The 25,535-nt window shown below is 43.1% G+C and overlaps 1 long non-coding RNA gene across 1 annotated transcript; it reads right to left on the reverse strand.

Moving 5' to 3' along the window:
• Nucleotides 1-1,568: 1,568 nt before the first annotated feature.
• Nucleotides 1,569-25,377, reverse strand: LOC309651963. Its single transcript, XR_014258504.1, has 2 exons — nt 19,128-25,377; nt 1,569-11,817 (listed from the first exon to the last, which is right to left on the reverse strand). It is a non-coding gene; the product is annotated as an uncharacterized lncRNA (long non-coding RNA).
• Nucleotides 25,378-25,535: the final 158 nt, after the last annotated feature.

The following is a 25,535-nucleotide window of genomic DNA, read 5'->3' on the forward strand; positions in this document are numbered from 1 at the left end:
CGTGGCACGCGGGATCTTTAGTTGCAGCATGCGAACTCTTAGTTGTGGCATGTGGGATCTAGTTCCCTGACCAGGGATCGAACCCAGACTCCCTGCATTGGGAGCGTGAAGTCTTAGCCACTGGACCGCCAGGGAAGTCCCTAATCTATAGTTTGATATGTAGAGTCTCAATACCATGGTGTGTGGTATCTGAGTTACTTGGGTCTTTGTTCCACAGAGTGAAATCTCTGAGCTCTTCTGTGTCCCATGGTGTGAGGTCTCTGGGCTTTTTGGGGATCTGTGTCCTAAGTATGAGGTCTCTAAGTAGTTTGGTGTCCTGTTTTCTATTTTTTTTTCTCTTTTCTTGGCCACACTGAACAGCAGGCGGGATCTTAGTTCTCCGACCAGGGATAGAACCCGTGCCCCCTGCACTGGAAGCGCGGAGTCTTAACCACTGGACCGCCAGGGAATCCCTGGTGTCCTGTTTTCTAGGTTGTGAATTCTTCAAGCTGATTTGTTCATTTTCTACCTGGGTTTGAGGCCTCTGAGCCCTTTGTGCTTTTGCTATCCAGGGTGTGGGGACTCTAAACTTTTGTGAGACTCTCCCTGATGGTGAGGTTTCAATATTCTGTGGGTCTGTGTCCCTGAGTATGGAGGCTCTGATTTTAAGGTTTTCATTCCTGGTTCCTGTTCAGAGGTATGTTTCAGGCCTCTGAGCTGTGCTGATTTAGTACCTATGTCCAGAATGTGAGGTCACTCAGCTGTCTGGGTTTCTGTTCAAGATGATAGTGCCCAAGCAGTTTGTGGGTCTGTATCCTTGGATGTGTGGCATCTACAGTTGTTTTGGGGATTTTGTCGTAGAATGAGATGTCTCTCCTCTGTTTGGGATCTGTTTCCAGGATGTGCTGTCTCTGAACTCTTTCTAGGGCTGTGTCTCTGGGTGTTAAGTTCTCTATGATGCTTTTGTGGAGATGGGCCACGTAATGAGGATCTTTGAACTGATTTAAGTTTTCTGTCTTAGGATCTGATGTTTGTGTTCTTTCAGGGTTTCTGTGTCCCAAGGAGTAAGGTCTCAAATCTGTTTGGGATTCTGTGTCCATGGTATGAGATGTGTAGGCTTTTGGGGGTCTGTGCCCACCATATGTGGCCTATGAGCTTTTGGTGGATCTGTGTTTCAGGGTGTGTAGTTTCTAAGGTGTTTGGGATAGATCACCAACTGAGAAGATCACTGGTGTGAGATACCTCTGAGCTCTCTGAGGATTTGTGTCTGATGTGTGAGGTGTCAGAGGTGATTGGGGCCTCTGAGGTTTAAAAAGGAAGGCTTATGTCAGGGTTGTAGATCTCAGAACTCTTGGGAACTATGTGTCTAATGTATGAGGTATCTAAGTTGTTTGCTGGTGTGTTTTGGAGGATGAGGTCTGTGCTATTGGTGGTCTGTACCCCAGGTTGTGAAATTCCTGTACTTTTGGGGGGGGTCTTTGTCCCAGGGTGTGAGGCACCTGAGGGATTAGGGGTTTATGAATTTTGTGGGTTCAGTCCATGTGGGAGGTTTCTGAGATGTTCATGGATCTTTGTCAGGATTTTTAAAATTTATCTATTTATTTATTTATTTATTTATTTATTTATGGCTGTGTTGTGTCTTCGTTTCTGTGCGAGGGCTTTCTCTAGTTGCGGCAAGTGGGGGCCACTCTTCATCGCGATGCGCGGGCCTCTCATTATCGCGGCCTCTCGCTGCGGAGCACAGGTTCCAGACGCGCAGGCTCAGTAATTGTGGCTCATGGGCCTAGTTGCTCCGCGGCATGTGGGATCTTCCCAGACCAGGGCTCGAACCCGTGTCCCCTGCATTGGCAGGCAGATTCTCAACCACTGCGCCACCAGGGAAGCCCCCTTTGTCAGGATTTGAAGTCATAAAGATTTGGGGGGATGTTTTCATGGTGACTTGTCTCTGACGTGCCTAGGTGTGCAAAGTCCATGGGTGCAAAGTCTTTAAGATGTTTTGGTGTCTGTTTTTTAGCGTGATTGGTTGGGGTACTAGAAGAAATGAGCTGAAGCAATGGGAAAAAGCTGTCTGAGGGTGTGATGCACGAACTTAATATTGTACATTTTCCAGTTTGGGTGATGATGTCAAGGTTATTTCTGTGGGAGTGAGTGACTGAGAACATCACTGGAGGAGAGAAAGTCAAGGAAGGGAGGCCAGGTCTCTGTGTGGAAATGGAAAGGTCATTTAAATGGAAATGAAATCAGTAAGGTTCAAGGGAGGGGTGATATTGGAGAGAGGCATAGCAATCTAGGAGCTAAAATTCCAGAGAAATGAGAGTTGGTAGATGACTTTCACCAAATTGGGACTCTTGTAACATGAGCATTGAAACTGAGGGGCTTTGGGGGGAGGGATAATATAGGGGTAGGGGAAAAAAGGGTTATTATGGGATTATATGAAATTATGTCTGTGAAACTTCTTTTTATATAAATTTATTTATTTATTTTTATTTTGGGCTGCATTGGGTCTTTGTTGCTGCGTGCAGGCTTTCTCTAGTTGTGTCAAGCGGGGGCTACTCTTTGTTGCAGTGCGTGGGCCCTAGGTGCGCGGGCTTCAGTAGTTGTGACTTGCAGGGTCTAGAGTGCAGGCTCAGTAATTGTGGCACACGGACTTAGTTGCTCCGCGGCATGTGGGATCTTCCCGGACCAGGGATCGAACCTGTGTCCCCTGCATTGGCAGGTGGATTCTTAACCACTGTGCCACCAGGGAAGTCCCTGTGTGAAACTTTTGAAAATTATAAAGCACTATAGAATTTAAAGAATCTTTCATTCAATAAAAAAATTTTTTTTTGAACTGAGGGGCTTTAAGACAAAGGGAGGCAGAATTGTTTGAAAGTAATCTCTGTGTAACAAGGATTTAAAAAATAACTCTTATACTGAAGAGGGAATGACGGACTCTCATCACTTTGCACACCACTAATGAAACAGTGGATCCAGGCAATGGCTATCTAGGGCCACAGAGTCACGAGAGAGAACCGGACGTACATGCCTCCTGATGGAAGACCTCACAGCACCACCTATGAAGGATTCTTGCCCCAAAACTGAATGCGTAGAAGATCAATTTCTAGATCCAACTACCAGTTTATAGATCTCCAGGCGTCAGAAGAACATGTTAAACTAGACCATAGGAAGCAGTCAGCCTAATAATCCAGGCTTCCTTCAGGTCTCCGCTTGAATGTCACCTCCTCAGTGAGATCTGCCCTGACCATGTCATATAAAATAACAAGCCCTCCCTATCTCAACGACCCGGCACTCCCTCTCCCTTTGCTCTGATTTGCACTCAGTATCATCATCTGAGTTTCTTATTTTTATTGCTCATTTATTATTTGTCTCTGTCTTGTGAGAAAGTGACATTCATGAAGGCAGGGGCTTTGTCTGGTTGCTGTGTTGTGTGTCCCCAGCAGCCAGAACATGGCCGGGTACAGAGTTAAGCAATGCATAAGCATCTGTGGAGTACATGCATGCATGAATGAATGGATCTGGCAGAGCATCAGAGCAGTAGTCCTAGCCCAGCTCAGCGCTCATGGTAATTCTCCCACCTGCTTTCTGTCCATCAGAAGGCCCTTCTCCCCACCCCAAGGATGTTAAGGCAGATGTGGGCTCACAGCTCATCTTCAAAAGGCTATTGTACCTTTTGTCATAAAACATACTTCCTCAATCCTAACATAATAAATATAACTTCTGCTTCTCTTTTCCTGGAGTGGGGGTAGGTGTGAAATAAAATTCTATCAACAACTTTAAAAATAGTTAAAGCAGGTGATCCCTGTGATCTTAGAATATCGAGACAAATGTAGCCATTCCTGTTGCTATTTGGATGATAAATTCTTATGGTAAATGCAACCTGGTTTGAAGGGGTAGTCTGTAGGAAGATGAATTGTCAAAAAGAATACACCACCTTGATATGGGTTGTCATTAAGTCCCATAATTGTGACTTGTCAATGAAACATCATCCCCAACTGGACCTACAGAACATTGTGCCGGAGGGTCATGGGCCAAATCACTAAGTTCCTTATTAATTCATTTCAGTGCCATAGTCTGTGCTTTTTGTCTGGCTCCTCACTATCTTGGTGTGTGCTCAAAGGTCCGGCCCAAACTCTTGATTATCCGGGCTGCTGGGAAGGGTTGCCTCTTCATCTCACACCAGCTCTGCCAGACATAAGCACAGAGGGGCTGCGGTGTCCCTCAAGCTGAGGCCTCGGCCTCCTCCCCGCCCACCTGACAGCTGCTGCATCCCTGACCCTATGGTGCTCATGCACACAACACGAGGTGATGGTAGTTTTCAATACTATCAAAAGGTTTGGTTTTTTTTTTTTTTTTTTTTTTTTGGTTGCACCCGGTGGCTTGTGGGATCTTAGTTCCCCAGCCAGGGATTGAACCCAGTCCTAACCACTGGACCGCCAGGGACTTCCCAAGGTTTGATTTTTTTAAAAATATAGAATTAGGCTTTTTATCTTGTGTCATGGAACCGTCTATTTCCTTACCACCAATTTATTTTAATTTTGGATTAAATAAATGATTTGGATTAAATAAAAAAAATTCTATCAACATTCTTTAGGTGAGTTCCTAGTACATAGAGTTACTTGAGCCACAACAAGTCCATTGGGGAATTTCCTTTTTCTCTACTCTAGAACAGTTTATATCAAGTTTGAGACAAAGTGATGGAAGCATATTATCTAGAGCTGCACTGTCTAATATGGTAGCCACTAGCTACATGTGTCTATTTGCAAATAAATTAATTAAAATTAATTTAAAGTATTTGACACATGCTACAACATGGATGAATCTTGAGGAAATTATGCTAAATGCAATAAGTCAGTCACAAAAGGACAAATACTGTATGATTCCACTTATATGAAGTACCTAGAGTGGTCAAATTCATAGAGACAGAAAGTAGAATGATGGTTGCCAGGGGCTGGGGGAGAGGGTAATGGGGAGTGATTGTTTAATAGGTACAGAGTTTCAGTTTTGCAAGAGGAAAAGAGTTCAGGAGACGGATGGTAGTGATGGTTGCACAGCAATGTGAATGTACTTAATACTACTCAACTGTATACTTAAAAATGGTTAAGATGGTAAATTTTATGTTATTTTGTATATTTACCACAATAAAAAAAATTAAAGTAAGAATTCAGTTCCTCAGTCACACTTGCCACATTTAAGTCCTCAATAGCCATATATGGCTTGTGTCTGCCATATTGGACAGTGTAAAAATAGAACACTTCCATCATTCAGAATGTTTTATTGGACAGTGCTGCTCTAGAGTTATGGGAGAAAGCACTGGAAGAACTAAAACCAGAAAGAAGTTGAAGAGGTATAAATGGTTGTCTCTGGGCCTGAAATATGGGGTGAGGAGGGTCCCGCAGAAACCTTGTTTTTCACCAAAAGTCCCTCAGGACTGTGGGACTTATTCCCATGCTCATGAGTTACTGTGATGAAAATGTCTGAAGGTCGAAGGGTACAAAATTTCATTTATGAGTAAATTCTGGGGATATAATGTACAGCGAAATGACTATAGTTAACAATACTGTACTGTATACTTGAAAGTTGCTATGAGAGTAGTTTTTATGTTCTCACCATAACAACAACAAAATGGTCATCATGTGAGGTAAAGGATGCATTACCTAACCTTATTGTGATAAGCATTTCACAATATATAAGTGTATCAAACCATCACATTGTGCACCTTAAACTTACACAATATTTTATGTCAGTTACATCTCAATAAAGCTGGAAAAAATGTCTGAAGGAAAACCCACTCCCCCAGGCCCCACCAGAGAGTTAGATTCCCTCCTCCTTCCCCTTCTTTCCTCCTCCTCCTCCTTCCCTCTTTTTTTGCCTTCTTTTTTAAATTGAGGTGAAGTTCACATAACATAAAATTAACTATTATAAAGTGAGCAATTCAGTGACAACTAGTATATTCACAGTATTATGCAGCCACCACCTCTATCTAGTTCCAAAACATTTTCATCACCGTCATAAGGAAACTTTGTACCCATTAAGCAGTTGCTCCCCATTCCATCCCTGCTACCCTCCCAGCCCCTGACAACCACCAATCTGTGTTCTATCTCTGTGTATTTACCCATTCTAGAATCATACAATATGTGACCTTTTATGTCTGGCTTCTTTCACATAGCATAATGTTTTCAAGATTCATCCACGTTGTAACATATATAGTATGTACTTCATAACTTTTTATGACTGAATAATATTCCTTTGTATGTATATACCACATTTTGTTTATCCATTCATCTGTTGGTGAATATATGGGCTGTTTCCATATTTTGGGTACTGTGAATAATTATGCTATTAACATGTATGCATATCTATTTGTTGAGTACGAGTTTTCAGTTCTTTTGTGTGTCTACCTAGAAGTGGAATTGCTGGATCAGGTGGTAATTCTATGTTTAGCTTTTTTGTTTGTTTGTTTAGCTTTTTGAGGAACCGCCAAACTGTTTCCACCGTGGCTGAACCATTTTACATTTCCACTAGCAGTGTACAGGGGTTCCAATTTCTCCACATCCTCACCAACATTTATTTTCTGTTTTGTTTTTTTTTGTTTTTTTTAAATTATAGCAGTCCTATTGGGAATGGTACCTCATTGTGGGTTTGATTTGCATTTTCCTAATGATGAATGATGTTGAGCATCTTTTTGTGTGCTTTCTAGCCATTTGAATATCTTCTTTGGAGAAATGTCTATTCAAGTCCTTTGCCCCTTTTAAAAATCAGATTTTTTTGTTGTTGTTGTTGAGTTGTAAGACTTTTTAAAAATATATTCTGGATACTAGACCCTTATCAGACATATGATTTGCAAACACTTTCTCCTATTCCGTGGGTTGTCTTTTCGCTTTCTTGATAATGGTCTTTGATCCACAAAAGTTTTTAATGTTTATGAAACCCAATTCATCTATTTTTTCTTTTGTTGTCTGTAATTTTGGTGTTATACCTAAGAATACATTTTCTTTTTTTAAAAAAATTTTTATTGAAGTATAGTTGATTTACGTGTTAATTCTGCTGTACAGCAAAATGATTCATATATATATATATGTATATATATATATATACATATATATATATATACTTTTTGTTTTTTGCGTTTTTTTGGCCGCACCACGCAGCTTGCAGGATCTTCCCCGACCAGGGATTGAACCCGGGCCATGGCAGTGAAAGCCCAGAATCCTAACCTCTAGGCAACCAGGGAACTTCCTATACATTCTTTTTCATATTCTTTTCCATTATGGTTTATCACAGGTGGCAGGTGCTTCCCACCCAGTGGATCACCTGACTCTTGCAGTGCATACCTTGGCCTATGGGAGTGGGAGGGGAGAAGATTCTAGATCACAGTCTTCTTGTTATCTCTCTCTTTCAGTCAGAGGTACAGACACAGCCCCCTGAGTGACCCAGACACACCCACGTACAGTGACCATGCGTTACTCACACACCCATGGCACACAAACCCAGACATAGGCACACGCACTCTGACACATGGCAACAGCAAACACAGACACCTGCAGATACAGTCACCCAGAGACATGCAGTATAGTGACCATTAGTCACTCACAAAGAGACACAAATCCCATAGAGACCCACATGCCATGTGGACACACAGCCCGTGAGCACAGGTATGAGCAGAGCCCATGCAGGCTAACACACAGCAATGCCAAACCAGACCTATACAGACACAGTCACACAGGTACATACACAAGCAAAGGTGCTGAGAAACAAAGGGGCATGCAGACTGGGGTCACACACACCCAGAAGCAGCCATAGAAATTTTCCTAAAACACACTGTCAGACACAGGTACACAGAATGGAATATAGTTTTCACATCTGGTGATATCCAGTATGTCTCTTTTTGGGATGTGGCAATCATTAGTGATCACTGCCTGGATCTATATTTTCATTAGGAGATAAGCTGTAGTGAATCCAATGAAGTAAGAGAGGTACAATCAAACATAATTATGGACCATAGAATTTAAGCTGGGTAAGGAGGAAAGTGAGGACATGAGAGAGGTCTGGAACAGTGAAAAGGTAGTGGCATCAATAAATTCTGGGTCCTAATGGGGTTGAAGGGTGTGATGGTTAATTTTATGTGTCAACTTGACTGGGCCATGGGGTGCTTCCTGTTCCCACTACCGTGTGCTCTGCTGGCCCAGAGGCCTTAGCTCAAAAGGGAGGAATGCTTCCACAAGGAGATGCAACAGTAATTCCATTGAAATGAAAGTTAAGACTGCTGCCCCACCTCTTTGGTCCTTTTGTGTCTCTGAATCAACAGTCAAAGAAGGGAATTACTGTGCTGGCTGGCGTGAATCCTCACTAACCAAGGGGACATTGGACCACTACTTCACAATGGAGGTAAGAAAGAGTATGTCTGGAATACAGGTGATCCCTTAGTATTACCATGCCCTGCGATTGAGGACAATGGAAAACTACAACAACCCAATTCAGGCAGGGCTACTAATGGCCCAGATCCTTCAAGAATGAAGGTAAAGAACCACAACAAGCTGAGGTTCTTGCTAAAAGCAAAAGGAATATGGGATGGGTTGTGGAAGAAGGTGGTTATGAATACCAGCTACAAGCACATGACCAGTTACAGAAATGATGACTGTAATTGTGAATAATTCCTCCTTATTTTGTGCTATACTGAATTTTTGTGCCCCTCAAAATTCATATGTTGCAACCCTAATCCCCAATGTGTTGGACTTTTTTTTTTGAAATTTTATTTTATTTATTTTTAAAATAGTTTTTAAATTTTATATTGGAATATAGTTGATTAACAATGTTGTGTTAGTTTCAGGTGTACAGCAAAGTGATTCACTTATACATATACATGTATCTATTCTTTTTCAAATTCTTTTCCCATTTAAGTTATTACAGAGTACTGAGTAGAGTTTCCTGTGCTATACAGTAGGTCCTTGTTGGTTATCTGCTTTAAATACAGCAGTGTGTACATGTCAGTCCCAAACCCCCAATCTATCCCTCCCCCCACCCTTCCCCACTGGTAACCATAAGTTCGTTCTCCCCAGTGTGTTGGACTTTGGATGTGGGACCTTTGGGAGGTAATTAGGTCATGAGGGTGGAGCCCTTATAAAAGGGATGGGATCAGTGGCCTTATAAAAGAAACTCCAGAGAGCTCCCTTGCCCCTTCCACCATGTGAGGGCACAGTGAGAAGATGAACATCTATAAACCAGGAAGCAGGTCTTCACTGGACACTAAATCTACCAGCACCTTCATCTTGGACCTCTCAGCCTCCAGAACTGTAAGAAGTAAATATTGTTTGTAAACCACCCAGGTTATGGTATTTTTGTTATAGCAGCCCAAATGGAATAAGACATTTTGTTATGAACGTGTATGTGTGTGTGTGTGTGTGTGTGTGTGTGTGTGTGTGTGTGTGTGAAATATCTTTTTCTTCCCGCTCTTATTCTCTTATCATGGAACATAAGATGTATTCACTTTATATCATAGTATTTAAGTATCGTTAACTTTACATCATAGTATTTAAGTTATGGGATATCAAGGAGAAGATTAAACATCACCCAAGGACTTTACCTCCTCTTTTGGGGAAGGAGTTAGTGCATTTTTGGTGTACGCAGGATAGCTGAATTATGATAGGTAGAAGGATAACCTTGTTATTACCTTCATTTGGAGATTAAGTATGATTTAAGGAGATGTGTATGTGTGTCAAGTTGACAAGGGGTGGACTTGTGATGGTTAATTTTATATGTCAATTTGACTGGGCCATGGGGTACCCAGATATTTAGTGACATTATTCTAGGTGTTTCTGTGAGGGTGTTTTTGGATGAGATTAACATTTAAATCAGTAGACTGAGTAAAGCAGATTGCCCTCTCTGATGTGAGTGGGCCTCATCTAATGCGTAGAAGGCCTGAATAGAACAAAAAGGCTGACCCTCCCAACAGGTAAAAAAGAATTCCTCCTGCCTGACTGCCTTTGAAGTGGGACATCACCTTTCCCTGCCTTTGGCTGTGAACTGAAATATCTTCTCTTCCTGGGTCTTGAGCTTGCTGGCCTTTGAACTGGAACTACACCAACAGTTCTCCTGGTTCTCAGGACTTCAGGTTTGTACTGGAACTACACTATTGGCTCCCCTGGCTCTCCAGATTGCTGAGTCACCACCGTGAAGATCTTGGGACTTGTCAGCCTCCATAATTGCATAGGCCAATTCCTTATCATAAATCCCTCTATATAAATCCTATTGGTTCTGTTTCTCTGGAGAACCCTGACTAATACAAAAGGAAAGTGAGTTGGAAGAAGAGGTGGTGGTCAAAGAGTGAGAGCCTTTTTTTTTTTTTTTTAATTTATTGTTTGTTTGTTTATTTATTTATTTACTTATGGCTGCGTCAGGTCTTAGTTGCGGCATGCAGGATCTTCGTTGAGGCATGTGGGATCTTTCGTTGTGGTGCACTGGCTCTTCATTGTGGTGTGCAGGCTTCTCTCTAGTTGTGGCGTGCAGGTTTTCTCTTCTCTAGTTGAGGCGTGCAAGCTCAGTAGTTGTGGTGTGCGGGCTTAATTGCCCCGTGGCATGTGGGATCTTAGTTCCCCGACCAGGGATCGAACCCACGTCCCCTGCACTGTAAGGCGGATTCTTTACCACTGGACCGCCAGGGAAGTCCCAAAGAGTGAGAACCTTGAAATTGATATTGTAGAGAGGCTGCACTTAATGTTATCCATACAGGTTAGGGTATAATGATGGGAGTGGGTGGATGAAGGAGGGTGGGCACAATATTAATGGAGAAGAAGAGCTCATGGAACAGAGAGGCCAGAGGTTTGGAATGTGTATTTTGAATCCACCATCATGTAGATTTTGAAATCACCAAGGTTCTGAACAAGAGAGGAACTGGAGAGAGTGACAGTGAGCCAGGGGAAAAAACCCTCAAAACCTAAAGAGGAGTGAGGAGGGGTGTGGTAGATGACTGTAACGAAGATGCAGAGAAGGCCTTGTAGACTGATGCTTGTGCCTCAAAGGAGCTGGAGGACTTCCTGAGTAGGAAGGGAACGTGATCTGGGGGCTGTGTGTGAAGTGCAAGGACATTTATGCCTCCTAGATCAGTGGTCTGAGAGCTGTGGGAGCAACTTCACTGCTCAAGAGGGCTGCACTACTGTCCAGGAAGATTCATGTTCCCACTGGAGTGAGAAGGCAAACTCAACCTTCAGAGAAGAGGTTGAGGATGGAGGGATTCTGCTGATGACTAAGTGTGAGTTCCAGAAGGCAACATCTCAGGAGACGGGTCAGAAAAGAGAGTTTGGGGACTTCTGTTTCCAGCCATGATGCAGGAACAGGGACTAGATTTAGTTTCTTGCCTTAAACAACTAAAAAAACAGATAAAATATATGGAATGATGGTTTATAGATATTAGACAACAGGGAACATGGGACCATGTTTCCTCAGAGAAGGGAAACATGAATAAACCATATGATTACCTGGAGAGAATTTCCATGTGCAGTGCAAGGATGTGGCAGGGAGGACTCAAAAGGAGCCTGGTGGTCTCCCTGAGTTTAGAAGACACAGTTAAGAGTTTGTGGAGGGGCTTCCCTGGTGGCTCAGTGGTTAAGAATCCGCCTGCCAATGCAGAGGACACGGGTTCGAGCCTTGGTCCGGGAAGATCCCACATGCCACGGAGCAACTAAGCTCGTGTGCCACAACTACTGAGCCTGCGCTCTAGAGCCTGCAAGCCACAACTACCGAGCCCACATGCCACAACTACTGAAGCCCGCACGCCTAGAACCCGTGCTCCGCAACAAGAGAAGCCTGCACACAGCAACGAGGAGTAGCTCCCGCTCGCTGCAACTAGAGAAAGCCCGCGCAGCAACGAAGACCCAATGCAGCCAAAAATAAATAAAATAAATTTAAAAAAAAAAGAGTTTGTGGAGGTCACAGCAGCTAGAATTTGCAGGACAGGTCAGAGTGCTATGGAAGAGAGAGCTGCGCACAGAGAGAAAGCTGTGGAGACCTACAGACGGTTCCCTTCAAGTCTTCAACCAAGTACCGATCAGCACACATATGTGATAAAACTGCCTGAGGCCAAGGAAAGGCCACTGAAAAGGATCAGGAGGAACAGTCCTCAGAGGCAGGAATAGTTCATTTCCAAATCAGCCTGAATGGAAAAACCTCCTCAGAAACATATTGCCTCAGTACTAAAGTAGCTCTATACTAACAGTCAAATTAGCCCTGGACTAAAGGCTATTCAGGTCCTGCCTAAAAAAACTTAAAAGCAAGCCTCAAAAGGATTAAATTGATTAACTGTGTCCTAGAACAAAGCTCACCCCCCTACCCCAATTTTTTAAGTACCAAAAATTTTTAAAAAAAGCACTCAGCAAGGTAAAATTTACAATGTCTGGCATCCAATAAAACAAAGAAGCAGGAAAATACACCCATAATGAGGAGAAAAAGAATTCATAGAAAATGACCCAGATGAGAGAACCAATAGACAAAAGGACATTAAAACAGCTATTACAAATATAATCCATACATTCAAGAAGGTAGAGGAGAGCATGAGCAGGGCTGAAATACAGCACCCAAGGAAGACCTTACTCTGCCCCTGCTCCTCCCAAACTGAGATCCAGTCCTTGTTGGAGAGAATGTGATCGTGGTTCTCTGAATGGTGGAACTTGCTGGAAATCTGCTTTCTGGAACTTGGCAGATATCTACCCTCTAGGGTGCCAAAGAAGGTTGTTCATGGGGAGGTGTGTCACCAGAGGCACTCTGCTACAAAACTACCCGAGGGAAGGCGCGGGGGTGGGGGTGGGGTGGAGGGAGTGGCCGGCCACTGGGCACTTCTGGCTGTTATGCGTGCGCGTTGCAAGAACTGGAGAATGAAGATGCTGTGTGAGTGCTTCAGAAGCCGGAGGCAAACTGCTAGTGAGCTGGCTGATGGGGGATTCCAGGGAGGAGCTGCTGGCCACCGGGTGCTGGCGGTCACCACGCACTGCAGGAGCCAGGCACTGGAAAATGTGTGGGTGCTTCAGGCCCCCGGTGCTGGAGAAAGCTGTGTGTGCTGCAGGACCCTGCTGAATGGGCACCCCAGAACCAGTAAGCAAACCCATTTTCCACCTTGAAATGCCTCTCTAGCGCCCTCTACTGGCAAAGCTTCAGTGCGGGCTGGCAAAGGAAAAAATATTTAAATGGACCAGATCCATTTGCGCAGAGCGGGCGTAAAGAGTGGATTTGAAGCCAAGAGGCAAAAATCAATAAGTGGCACAGTCCACCCCTTTGACTACTCAGCTTCTGTGTGCACCCTTTTTGAATTCTTGCACAACAAAACAATTTTATTTCTTCCTAACAAGATATAACTATTCTTCTCATAAGAGAGGAAGTTATCACTCTCTCCCCCAAATGAGGAGACACCAGACAGTTCCAAAAGCCATTGTATCCATTACTGGCTGTTAATTACTCCTCAAAGTTAGTCGCAGTTCCACTGATATTCTATTATCTAAAGACTAAATTGTAAAATTAACTTCCAACAACTATTTGTATATAAAATAAAAATGATATAAAATAAAAATGGGAAGGAGAGAGAAAAAGAAAATGGCTAGCATATAAAAATAAATGCATAAATATAACAAGCAAAAAGAAAATTGGCAAAGCTACAATAGTACTCATTTCTGTATTTGATCATGAGGCTGTAATTCCCATCGATGGCTTCCTTCTTCTTTCTTCCACTATCCATTCTGTATTTCCCCCTGCCTTCTTCCAGAAACTCAGATGCTTTTTCACCTGATGGAGTGACTCAAACTTTTATTCCTGAGTCCTCAATCATCCTGCCAGTTTTTAGTTGCTGTAGTTCTCTACTACTTTTTACTATTGGGCATGGAAGTAGTAAGAGGCACCCTAAATAATCCTCTGGGTTGCAGACATAGTTCTCCTTGCCTGTGTTGTGTAGCAGCAAACCAATTTCTCCTTGGTAATGAAGATCAATCATTCCAGCCAGTAAATTAACTCTACCTCCCCCCACTTTTTTGCCTGTAGTTTCATTGGCATAGAGCCTAAAATGTCTCACGTTCCCATTCAGTGGACCCATTGATGTGCCTCCTGGTAGAGGCCTCTCCCACTGGCAGAGAAGACTCATCAGAATTTAGGGCACAATGCCCCCAGCTTCATTAGGGTCTTCCCACATGTACGCATTCTATCTTACAGGATCCTATTCCTTCCCCATCAGTGCCCTCAGTTTAATAGTAGACACCCTGCGAGGCTAGGGGTTCAACTTGCATTGTAATTCAGCCAGTCACAAGATGAGATTCTGCATTTGATTTTTCAGCAAAAGACTGATCCCCGCTCAAAGATAGTCAGGCAGTGAGGGAGTGAATTCTCCATCACTCAGCCTTCTTGTTGTATTCAAGATTTCAGTTGATTGGATGAGGCCAACTCACATTGGGGAGGGCAATCTGCTTTACTCAGTCTACCAAGTCAAATGTTAATCTCATCCAGAAACAGTCTCAAAGGCATACTCAGAAAAATACTTAACCAAATATCTGGGCACTCCATGGCCCTATCAAGTTGACACATAAAAATCAGAAGGACTTGAAAGTGAAATTAAGAAAACACTCCCATTTACCATTGCAACAAAAAGAATAAAATACCTAGGAATAAACCTACCTAAGGAGACAAAAGACCTGTATGCACAAAATTATAAGACACTGATGAAAGAAATTAAAGATGATACAGATAGATGGAGAGATATACCATGCTCTTGGATTGGAAGAATCAACATTGTGAAAATGACTCTACTACCCAAAGCAATCTACAGATTCAATGCAATCCCTATCAAACTACCACTGGCATTTTTCACAGAACTAGAACAAAAAATCTCACAATTTGTATGGAAACACAAAAAACCCTGAATAGCCAAAGCAATCTTGAGAAAGAAAAACAGAGCTGGAGGAATCAGGCTCCCAGACTTCAGACTATACTACAAAGCTACAGTAATCAAGACAGTATGGTACTGGCACAAAAACAGAAATATAGATCAATGGAACAGTAAAGAAAGCCCAGAGATAAACCCACGCACATATGGTCACCTTATCTTTGATAAAGGAGGCAAGCATATACAGTGGAGAAGTGACAGCCTCTTCAGTAAGTGGTGCTGGGAAAACTGGACAGCTACATGGAAAAGAATGAAATTAGAACATTCCCTAACACCATACACAAAAATAAACTCAAAATGGATTAAAGACCTAAATGTAAGGCCAGATACTATAAAATTCTTAGAGGAAAACATAGGCAGAACACTCTATGACATAAATCACAGCAAGATCCTTTTTGAGACACCTCCTAGAGAAATGGAAATAAAAACAAAAATAAACAAATGGGACCTAATGAAACTTAAAAGCTTTTGCACAGCAAAGGAAACCATAAACAAGATGAAAAGACAACCCTCAGAATAGGAGAAAATATTTACAAATGAAGCAACTGACAAAGGATTACTCTCCAAAATTTACAAGCAGCTCATGCAGCTCAATATCAAAAAAACAAACAACCCAATCCAAAAATGAGCAGAAGACCTAAATAGACATTTCTCCAAAGAAGATATACACATTGCCAACAAACACATGAAAGAATGCTCAACATCATTAATCATTAGAGAAATGCAAATCAAAACTACAATGCGATATCATCTCACACCAGTCAGAATGGCCATCATCAAAAAATCTAGAATCAATAAATGCTGGAGAGGGTGTGGAGAAAAGGGAACCCTCTTACACTGTTGGTGGGAATGTAAATTGATACAGCCACTATGGAGAACAGTATGGAGGTTCCTTCAAAAACTAAAAATAGAACTACCATATGACCCAGCAATCCCACTACTGGGCATATACCCAGAGAAAACCATAATTCAAAAAGAGTCATGTACCACAATGTTCATTGCAGTTCTATTTGCAATAGCCAGGACTTGGAAGCAACCTAAGTGTCCATCGACAGATGAATGGATAAAGAAGATGTGGCACATATATACAATGGAATATTACTCAGCCATAAAAAGAAACGAAATTGAGTTATTTGTAGTGAGGTGGCTGGACCTAGAGTCTGTCATACAGAGTTAAGTAAGTCAGAAAGAGAAAAACAAATACCGTATGCTAACACATATATATGGAATCTAAAAAAACACAAAACATATATATATATATATATATGTATATATATATATATATATATATGTATATATATACTTATATATACGGTCATGAAGAACCTAGGGGCAAGACGGGAATAAAGACGCAGACCTACTAGAGAATGGACTTGAGGATATGGGGAGGGGGAAGGGTAAGCTGGGACAAAGTGAGAGAGTGGTAGTGTATACATGGACATATATACACTACCAAATGTAAAATAGATAGCTAGTGGGAAGCAGTCGCATAGCACAGGGAGATCAGCTCGGTGCTTTGTGACCAGCTAGAAGGGTGGGATAGGGAGGGTGGGAGGGAGGGAGACGCAAGAGGGAAGAGATATGGGGATATATGTATATGTATAACTGATTCACTTTGTTATAAAGCAGAAACTAACACACCATTGTAAAGCAATTATACTCCAATAAAAATGTTTAAAATAAAATCAGAGGGACTTAGATATACAAACTAGCAGAGATCAAAGTTGCCAAGATGGGAAACAAAAATTCTGTGAGTGAGTTATTAGGTGTACTACTTAGAGGGACCACTCCTAATTCTACCCCTTGATTTCAGGACCCATTTATACTGGCTATGGGGGGAGACAGCACCATATAATGGTCTCTGATTCAAAGTATATACTGCGTCCTATAAAACAGCATCCCATCCTTTTAGGGTGTTGTTTCCCAACTAGCATCATAACTGAGTCTTCAAAGCCATTCTACCTCTCAATTAGGCTAGCTGCTTCTAGATGATGTTGCATGTGGTAAGACCAGTTAATTCCATAGGCATGAACACCTTGCTACACGTCCTTTGCTGTGAACTGAGTTTCTGGATTAGATGCAATGCTGTGCAGAAGAGTCCACAGGTGGTGGTGCTGGCACAAGCATTATGGGCGGGGAAGGGAAAACCGTATCCAGAAAATGTGTCTATTCCTGTGAAGATGAGTCTCTGTCCCCCTCTTGATGAAAAGGTCCAATATAATTAACCTGCCACCAGGTGGCTGGCTGGTCCCCACACAGAATAGTGCCATACTTGGGACTCAACTTTGTTTTCCATTGATGGCAGATTAGTCACTCTGTAGTAGCATTAACCACACCACCCTCAGTAACATGAAGACCGTGTTGTTGAGCCTGGGCATAGTTTCCATCGCTGCCACTTTGTTCATGGGCTTTTATGGACTGAATTGTGTTCCTCAAAATTCATATGTTGAAACCCTAAACCCCAATGTGATGGTTTTTGGAGATGGGGCCTTTGGAAGGTAATTAGGTCATGAGGGTGGAGCCCTCATGATGAGATTAGTGTCTTTATAAGAAGAGACATGAGAGAGCCCTTTCTGTCCACTATGTGAAGACAGAGCAAGGAGATGGTTACCTGTAAGTCAGGAAGAGGGATCTCACCACAAACCAAATCGGCCTGCACCCAGATGGTGGAACTTTCCAGCCTCCAGAACTGTGAGAAATATATTTCTGATGTTTAAGCCACCCCATCTATGGTACTTCTGTTATGGTTGCCTGAGCAGACTAATTTACATGGGCCCATTGTTTCTTTTACCAAACACTGGAGAGGATGGTGAAAAAGGCTGATTGGTAGGCAGAGAGCACATCATTTTATCCACCCAATTATTAAGAATCTCCTCTGCAGTGTGTGCCTTTTGGTGGGCATTCGCATGGGACACAAATATCTCCACTGTCTGTGTCCATTCAGAGGTCTGTTCACCTCTCTCCTCCCTAGACTTCCTTGTCACTAATATTCCAGTCCTGTTCCTTCCAAGTCCCTGACCACACATCAGCACAGATCTATACTTTTGGCCATCTCTCACTCTAGACACAGTGGACAATGAATATACTGCTCTGTGTTCTGCTCACTGGAGAGGATTTTCCTTCACTACGGTCATTCAGGGTCACCCCTGAGTAGAGCTGTGATGTGCATCTGTCCATTTTCAGATGGTACCAGCATATCATGCAGATGTGTATGTAAGTCAGGCTTGAGTCTTTTCATCCTCAGTTAACTGGTCATAAGGAACGCCCCATGACACCATAGACATCAACTGAAGGAGAGGAGGCAATACAACAGGAGTTGGTGTCAAAAGAGTCTGAGCCACTTGCTCAGGCAACTTACTTGGACCTTCTGGACCTGTCCAACTTGGTCTCTTCTATACCATTTTCATTTGATATTAGATTGCTGCTACACATGGCTTATTTATGGCCCTATGGCTGTGTGGGTCACACAAGACACCTACGTGGGGATCTTAGGCTGTATGGTTACCTGCTATCTCATGGTTAGGTGTTCAGTCTCTGCCAGGGTCCAGTACTAAGCCAGCAGCTGTTTCTCAAAAGGAGAATAGTTATCTGCAAAAGAGGGCTCAAATTGCTCTAAAATCCTGGAGGCTAACGCTGTGATTCTTTCATTAGTGCTTACCAGAAATGTCATACGGCATTCTCCTTTGTCATAGACACTTCGAGTATCATTGGATCTGCTGGATCATAAGGTCCAACTTGAAGAGCAGCTTGTCCTGCGGTCTGAACTGCAGAGCTTTAGCTTGTTCTGGTCCCATTCAAAACTGGAAAGCTTGTGAGCAACTCTGTAGATAGGTTCAAAGTAACACACTCAAATGTTCCTTCCAAAATCCAAAGAAGCCTGCCAAAGTGTCTTAGACCGTTCAGGCTGCTATAACAAAATACCACAGATTGGGTGGCTTATAAAGAACAAACACTTAGAGGCTTCCCTGGTGGTGCAGTGGTTAAGAATCCACCTGCCAATGCAGGGGACACGGGTTCAAGCCCTGGTCTGGGAAGATCCCACATGCCGCGGAGCAACTAAGCCCGTGCGCCACAACTACCGAGCCTGCGCTCTAGAGCCTGCAAGCCACAACTACTGAGCCCACGTGCCACAGCTACTGAAGCCCGCATGCTTAGAGCCCGTGCTCCACAACAAGAGAAGCCACCGCAATGAGAAGCCCACGCACAGCAACGAAGAGTAGCCCCTGCTCTCCGCAACTAAGAAAGCCCGCGCGCAGCAACGAAGACCCAATGCAGCCAAAAGTAAAATAAATAAAATAAATAAATTTATTAAAAAAAAAAAGAACAAACACTTATTTCTCACAGTTCTGGAGGCCGGAAGTCCAAGATCACAGCACTGGCAGATTCAGTGTCTGGTAACAGCCCGCTTCGTCATTGACAGCCATCTTCTCACTGTAATCTCACATGGTAGAAGGAGTGAGGGAGCTCTGTGGGGTCTTTTTCATAAGAGCACTAGTCCCATTCATGAAGGCTCCATCCTCATGACCTAAGTACATTCCAAAGCACCTCCTAATACTGTCACACTGGGAATTAGGATTTCAACATACGAATTTTGGGGGGACACAAACATTCAGACTATAGCACAAGAATTATACCTCTTTGTGGTAGAAGGTGTGAAGTGTGGCAGCTTGTCTTTCCCCTTGGAGGGAATTTTTCAACATGCTCTAGACCATTTATTCCTAGAGACTTCGTTGAGGCAGCAGGCCCCTGAATTTTTGCAGGGTTTATATACAACTGTATTCATCAGGCTTCTCCAGGAAAACAGAACAAATAGGATGTGTATATACTAGAGAGAGCTTTATCTTAAGGAATCGACTCATATGATTATGGAGGCTACCAAGTCTAAAATCTGCAGGGTGGGCTGTCAGGCTGGAGACGCAGGGAAAAGCCAATGTTGAAGTTCAAGTATGAAGGCCATCTGCTGGCAGAATTCCTTCTAGCTCGGGAAAGTTAGTTCTTCAGCTGATTGGATGAGACCCACCCACATTATGGAGGATGATCTGCTTTATTAAAAGTCAACCAATTTTTTTTTTTTTGGCCACACCACGCGGCATGTGGGATCTTAGTTCCCCCACCAGGGATCGAACCCATGCCCCCTGTAGTGGAAGCACAGAGTCCTAACCACTGGACCACAAGGGAACTCCCCACCGATTTAAATGTTAATCTCATCCAAAAAAATCACCTTCACAGAAACATCCAGAATAACGTTGGACCAAATATCTGGGCACTGGCCTAGCCATATTGACCCTTAAAGTTAACCATCACCCAGCACTTCCATTCTTACTAAGGCATCTAAAGTACTTGTTACTTCCTGCTCACCAGATCCAATCAACATGTCATCAATGTAGTAGCCCAGTGTGATGTTTTGTTGAGTGTCAATGTTATGGAGATCTCTGCAGGCTGTATCATGGCAGAGATCGAGAGATTTGACATAGCCCTGAGGCAACACCTTGAAGTTATACTGTTGTTCTTATCAGGTAAAAGCAAATGGTTTCTGGAAGTCCTTGAAAATTGGTATGGAGGAAGAGTCATTAGCCAGGCCAATACCTGCATACTGAGTTCCAGGGGTTATGTTGAGTTGTTCCAGTAAATATACTATAGCTGGAACAGCAGCTACAATTGGAGTCACCACCTGATTAAATTTATCGTAGTCTATGGTCATTATGCAAGATTCATCTGGCTTCTACACAGGCCAAACTGGTGAGTTAAATGGAGATGTGGGAGGTGTCAGCACATCTACTTCTTTAACTTCTTCTACAGGGCCATTAATCTCTGCATTCCCCTAGGGATGCGTTATCACTTCTGGTTTACTAACTTTGAAGGGAGTGGAAATTCACTTCCATTTAGCCCTTCTTACCATAATGGCTCTCATTATTATCAGCAAGCTGATGTGGGGATTATGCCAGTTTCTAAGTATGTTTATTCCAGGGATAAATTCAGGAATTGGAGAAATAACTACAAGGTGGGTTAATGGACCAACTGGGCTCAATGGGAATCAGATCTGAGTTAAGACTCAATCACCTGACCATCGTAAAGCCCCCCACTTTCGCTGTTGGGCCACAGTAGCATTTCAGGTCCCCAGGAATTAGTGTCAAATCAGAGCCACTATCTAGTAATCCTCATAAGGTCTGGGTATTTCCTTTTCCCCAATGCTCACTCACTCTATTAAATGGCGACAGGTCCCTCTGGGGAAGACTTGGAGGAAGATTTACAGTATGTTCTTACAACAATGGTACAGGCTCCTTCCTCTAGTGGACCTGGCATCTCCTTCAATCAAGGGGCTCTGGGTCAGTGAACTGACTTCTGAAAACAGTGAGAGGCTGACTCTCCACTGTGGTGACTTGAGTCAGATTTTTAGCTACTAGATCTAGAACTTTTCCTATCATATAGATTGAGTGATATTCTAGTAGGCTATTCATCTATTTTATTCCTAGGGACATCATGATCAATTTGCCTGTACATCCATGCTGCCCTTTACAGATGTGCCCACTTTGTCTTTGGCAGTTAAGTGCTACCACTTGGCCTCTGCTTCTCTGGGTTTCCATCATCACCACTGAAGCCAGGAAGCCTATCTTAGCCTGTTCTGGCTGCTATAACAGAATATCATAGACTGGTGGCTTATTAACAACAGAAATTTACTTCTCACAGTTTTGGAGGCTGGGAAGTCCAAGATCAAAGCACTGGCAGATTCAGTGAGGGCCTGCTTCCTCGTTCATAGATGGCTGTCTTCTTCCTGTGTCCTCACATGGTGGAAAGGGCTAGAGATCTCTCTGGAGCCTCTTTTATAAGGGCACTAATCCCATTCATGAGGGCTCCACTCTCATGACCTAACCACCTTCCAAAGTCCCCCATCTCCAAATACTATCACATTGAGGATTAGGTTTCAGCATATGAACTGGGGGGGGAACATATTCAGTATATAGCATTCTGCCCCTGGTCCCCCAAAATTCACGTCCTTCTCACATGCAAAATACATTCATTCCATCCCAACAGCCTGAAAAGTCTTGATTCATTCCAGCATCAACTCTAAAGTCTAAATTCCAGTCTCATCTAAATATCATCTAAATCAGATATGGGTGAGACTCAAAGTACAATTCATCCTGAGGAAAATTGCCCTCCAGCTGTGAACCCAACAAGTTATGTGCTTCCAAAATACGGTGTTAGGACAGGCATAGGGTAGACATTCCTATTCCAAAATGGAGAAATAGGAGAGAAGAAAGGAGTGACAAGGGCCTGAGCAAGTCCTCTTTGGCCAGGTGCTCTGCTCTCCAGGCCCACTGGGGTGGAGGCCCACCTTCCAGATACACTGGGGTGAAGCACAATGGTGTGGCTTTGCTGGGCAAGGGCTGGGCTCCCAAGGCTTCAGACAGCCAGCTCCCAGGTTGTTCTCTGCCACGGCCCCATGGCTCTTGCATCTGGAGTCCTGAGCCTGCAGCTCTGCCAAGAGGCCCAGTCCTTTGAAATCAAGGTGGAGGCACCATGTCCCCTCGGTTCTGCTGGATGTAGCCCATACCACCCCAGGCCGCCGGAGCTGCACCTGGGGCAGTTGGGGAGCCCAGTGCCGAGTGCAGTAGCAGAACCCACCACCACGTGAGGTGGTGCCAGGCAATGTGCCAGCGGCGCCTCCTTTGAAATTACTCTGCCCCCAGGGCCCTTGCACTCTGGACCTGTGATCAGAAGGGCAGCCCTGATGCTCTCTGGATTGTCTTCAGGGTCATTCTTCCCCTATGTCATTCCTGGCCTACAGAAGAGAGCAACCACAGAGCTTTCCAAGGTTGCAGGTGCGCTTCTCACTAATGCTTTCTCAATGTCTCGGTGAAAGTAGTGTCTTCTGAGCCTTGTCATGGAACATAGTTGGGGGTTGCATTCAAGTCATACATGATAAGTTCTGTCCAACATTCCCAACGCCCGAAGCCTTTGGATTCCCTCCTCCATATCATGCCAGGACACCTCTAGCATCTCAACCTCATTAACTGTAGGCCACAATTGAGTCTCAGTTTCAGTCAGCCAACCAAGTAAACCCTTAGAGCATGTGCTGACACATTAAATCCAGAATCTCTAGTAAGTGTACCTATATCAATGAATTCTGCCTAATCTAGAGTTATATTCTGCCCTCCTTCATCTAACACCCTTAGAGTCCTCTTCTGAATATATTCCCCAGATTTCTGCCAATATATATAAGCAAAGTCTTGCGATTATTTTGGTGTATAAGCAATTTCCAACTTGGTCATAGTATGCACTTGTTCCCCTGGACCATGCTGAGATTTGACCTCAGTCATGGGTCTATCAGCAGTAGGGGTGGTTGTGGTGGGTCTTGAGGAGAATGAGTATCCCTTTTCAAGGCACCTGGACCAGGTGAGTTTATCACAGCATTTTCAAGGAGAGAAAGGTTAGTTTCAGACACTGAAGGGCAAGCTACTTCCGGAACCGTGAGTTTCATTTGGGACCAAACAGATGTCCCCATTCCAAGTTTCAGGATCCCATTCTTTAACAGTCAATACCATAACTTTCACATGGAAAATAGTCAAGACTGTGAATTCAACTGTCGTTGTAATTCAACAACTTATACAATTAAATGTTGTGTTTGATGTTCAGCAATATTAGCCCTGTCGCTAGGCATCATGAAAGTTCTCTGGTTCTTAGGCTGTGACTTGAGCTGAGAAATTAACAGACCCAAGCTTGTTATTTTTTTCTTTGTAAGCGCTCAAGTGCATTCAAAATAATCTATCCCCCATCACGGTCTTCATAGTCATGATCATGGCCATAATAGTCAAGTGCAGCAGCCATTTCGGCTTCCAGGGAATGTGCTTCAGTTGGCACTTCATCACAATCAACCATAGGTTGATTAATTGTGATGCAACGGCATGCCATGGATTACTAGCATCCATCTCTCATTGGCAAGGAGTTCAGCACCGTGCATAAGCCCAGAGGTGTGAACAAACCAATCTCAAAGTCCCATCTCTGCAGATTTCCTTCCTGGCACCACTCCTGGTAACAATTCTGTATCAGTCTGAGTCCTATCTGGAGAGAGGAGTAACAGTAATTTGAACAGGGAAAGTTAATATAAGGAATTACCTATAACAGGGGATTGGAATAATGAGGGATTGGTTAGTGAGATGTGAAGAGAATTCAAAAGAATATAGAAATAGCAGATATAAGAAGTAGTCACAAGGGAATTCCCTGGTGGTCCAGTGGTTAGGACTCGGCACTTTCACTGCCGAGGGCCGGGTTCAATCCCTGGTCGGGAAACTAAGATCCAATAAGCCATGCAGTGCGGCAAAGGAATTAGTCACTATCCCTAGGCTGGCATAGAATGCCCCTGGGGCTGAGGTCCAGATCTTGTTGGAGAGGCATGACTGTAGTTCACTGCAGGGCAGAGAAGTCATTGTGGTGCTGCACTGGTGGAACTTTCCAGAAATCTGCCTGCTGGGAGGCAGGAGAAAGCTGTTCACTGAGTGCTGCTGGCCTCTGTGCACTGCAGGAGCCAGGCCCTGGGGAAGCTGTGAGTGCATCAAGATCCAGAAGCATTCTGCTTGCTACCAAACTGCCTGAGGGTGAGTTCTGGAGGGAGAGGAAAGCTGCTGATCACTGGGTACTACTGACCACCATGCACGGTAGAAATCAGGCACTGGAAGAGTTGTGAGTGCTGCAGGAGTCTGATTCTAGAAAAAGCCATGCAGAAGGAGCCTGTCAAGCGAACACGCAAGAGTCAGGAAGGAAACCTCTTTTCCTCTTGCAATATCTCTCTAGCACCCTCTACTGAGAAAGTTTCAGTGCCAGCTGTCAAAGGAAAAATAGTTAAAATTGCTTCATTATCACAGAATAGGCAGAAAGGGTGAATTTGAAGTTGAGAGGCAATAAATTGATAACCAGCACACCATGGGTCAAACAAGAAATCCTAAGAAAAATTAGAAAGTATTTTGAATGAAATTAAAATGAAAATATAATGTATCAAAATATATGGAATGCAGCAAAAGCAGTGCTTAGAAAGAAAATTATAGCATTAAATGCTTATATTAGAAGAGAAGAATAGTCTCAAACCAATGACCTCAGCTTCTACCTTAAGAAATTATGATAAAAATAGGAAATCAAACCTAAAGTTGAGCAGAAGAAAGAAAATAATCAAGAGCAGAAATCACTGAAGTAGAAAACAAAAAAAAAATAGAGAAAAGCAAAGAAACCAATAGCTGGCTCTTTGGGAAGATCAATAAAACTGATAAACCTCTAGCCAGATTGATGAGGGAAAAAGGAGAGAAGACCCAAATGCCTAATATTAGGAATGAGATTTTGGACAACACTACAGATCCTACAGAAATTAAGATAATAATAAAGGGATGTTATTTATTTTTAAAATTTTATTAAAGTATAGTTGATTTACAATGTTGTGTTAATTTGTTGTGTACAGCAAAGTGACTCAGCTATATATATATATATATATATATATATATATATATATATATATATATATATATATATATATATTCTTTTCCATTATGGTTTGTCACAGAATATTGAATATAGTTCCCCTGTGCTATACAGAATGACCTTGTTGTTTATCCATCCTATATATAATAGTTTGCCTCTGCTAATCCCAAACTCCCATTCC

Source organism: Balaenoptera physalus, assembly GCF_965194825.1.
Source record: "Balaenoptera physalus genome assembly, chromosome: X".
Taxonomy (NCBI): domain Eukaryota; kingdom Metazoa; phylum Chordata; class Mammalia; order Artiodactyla; family Balaenopteridae; genus Balaenoptera; species Balaenoptera physalus.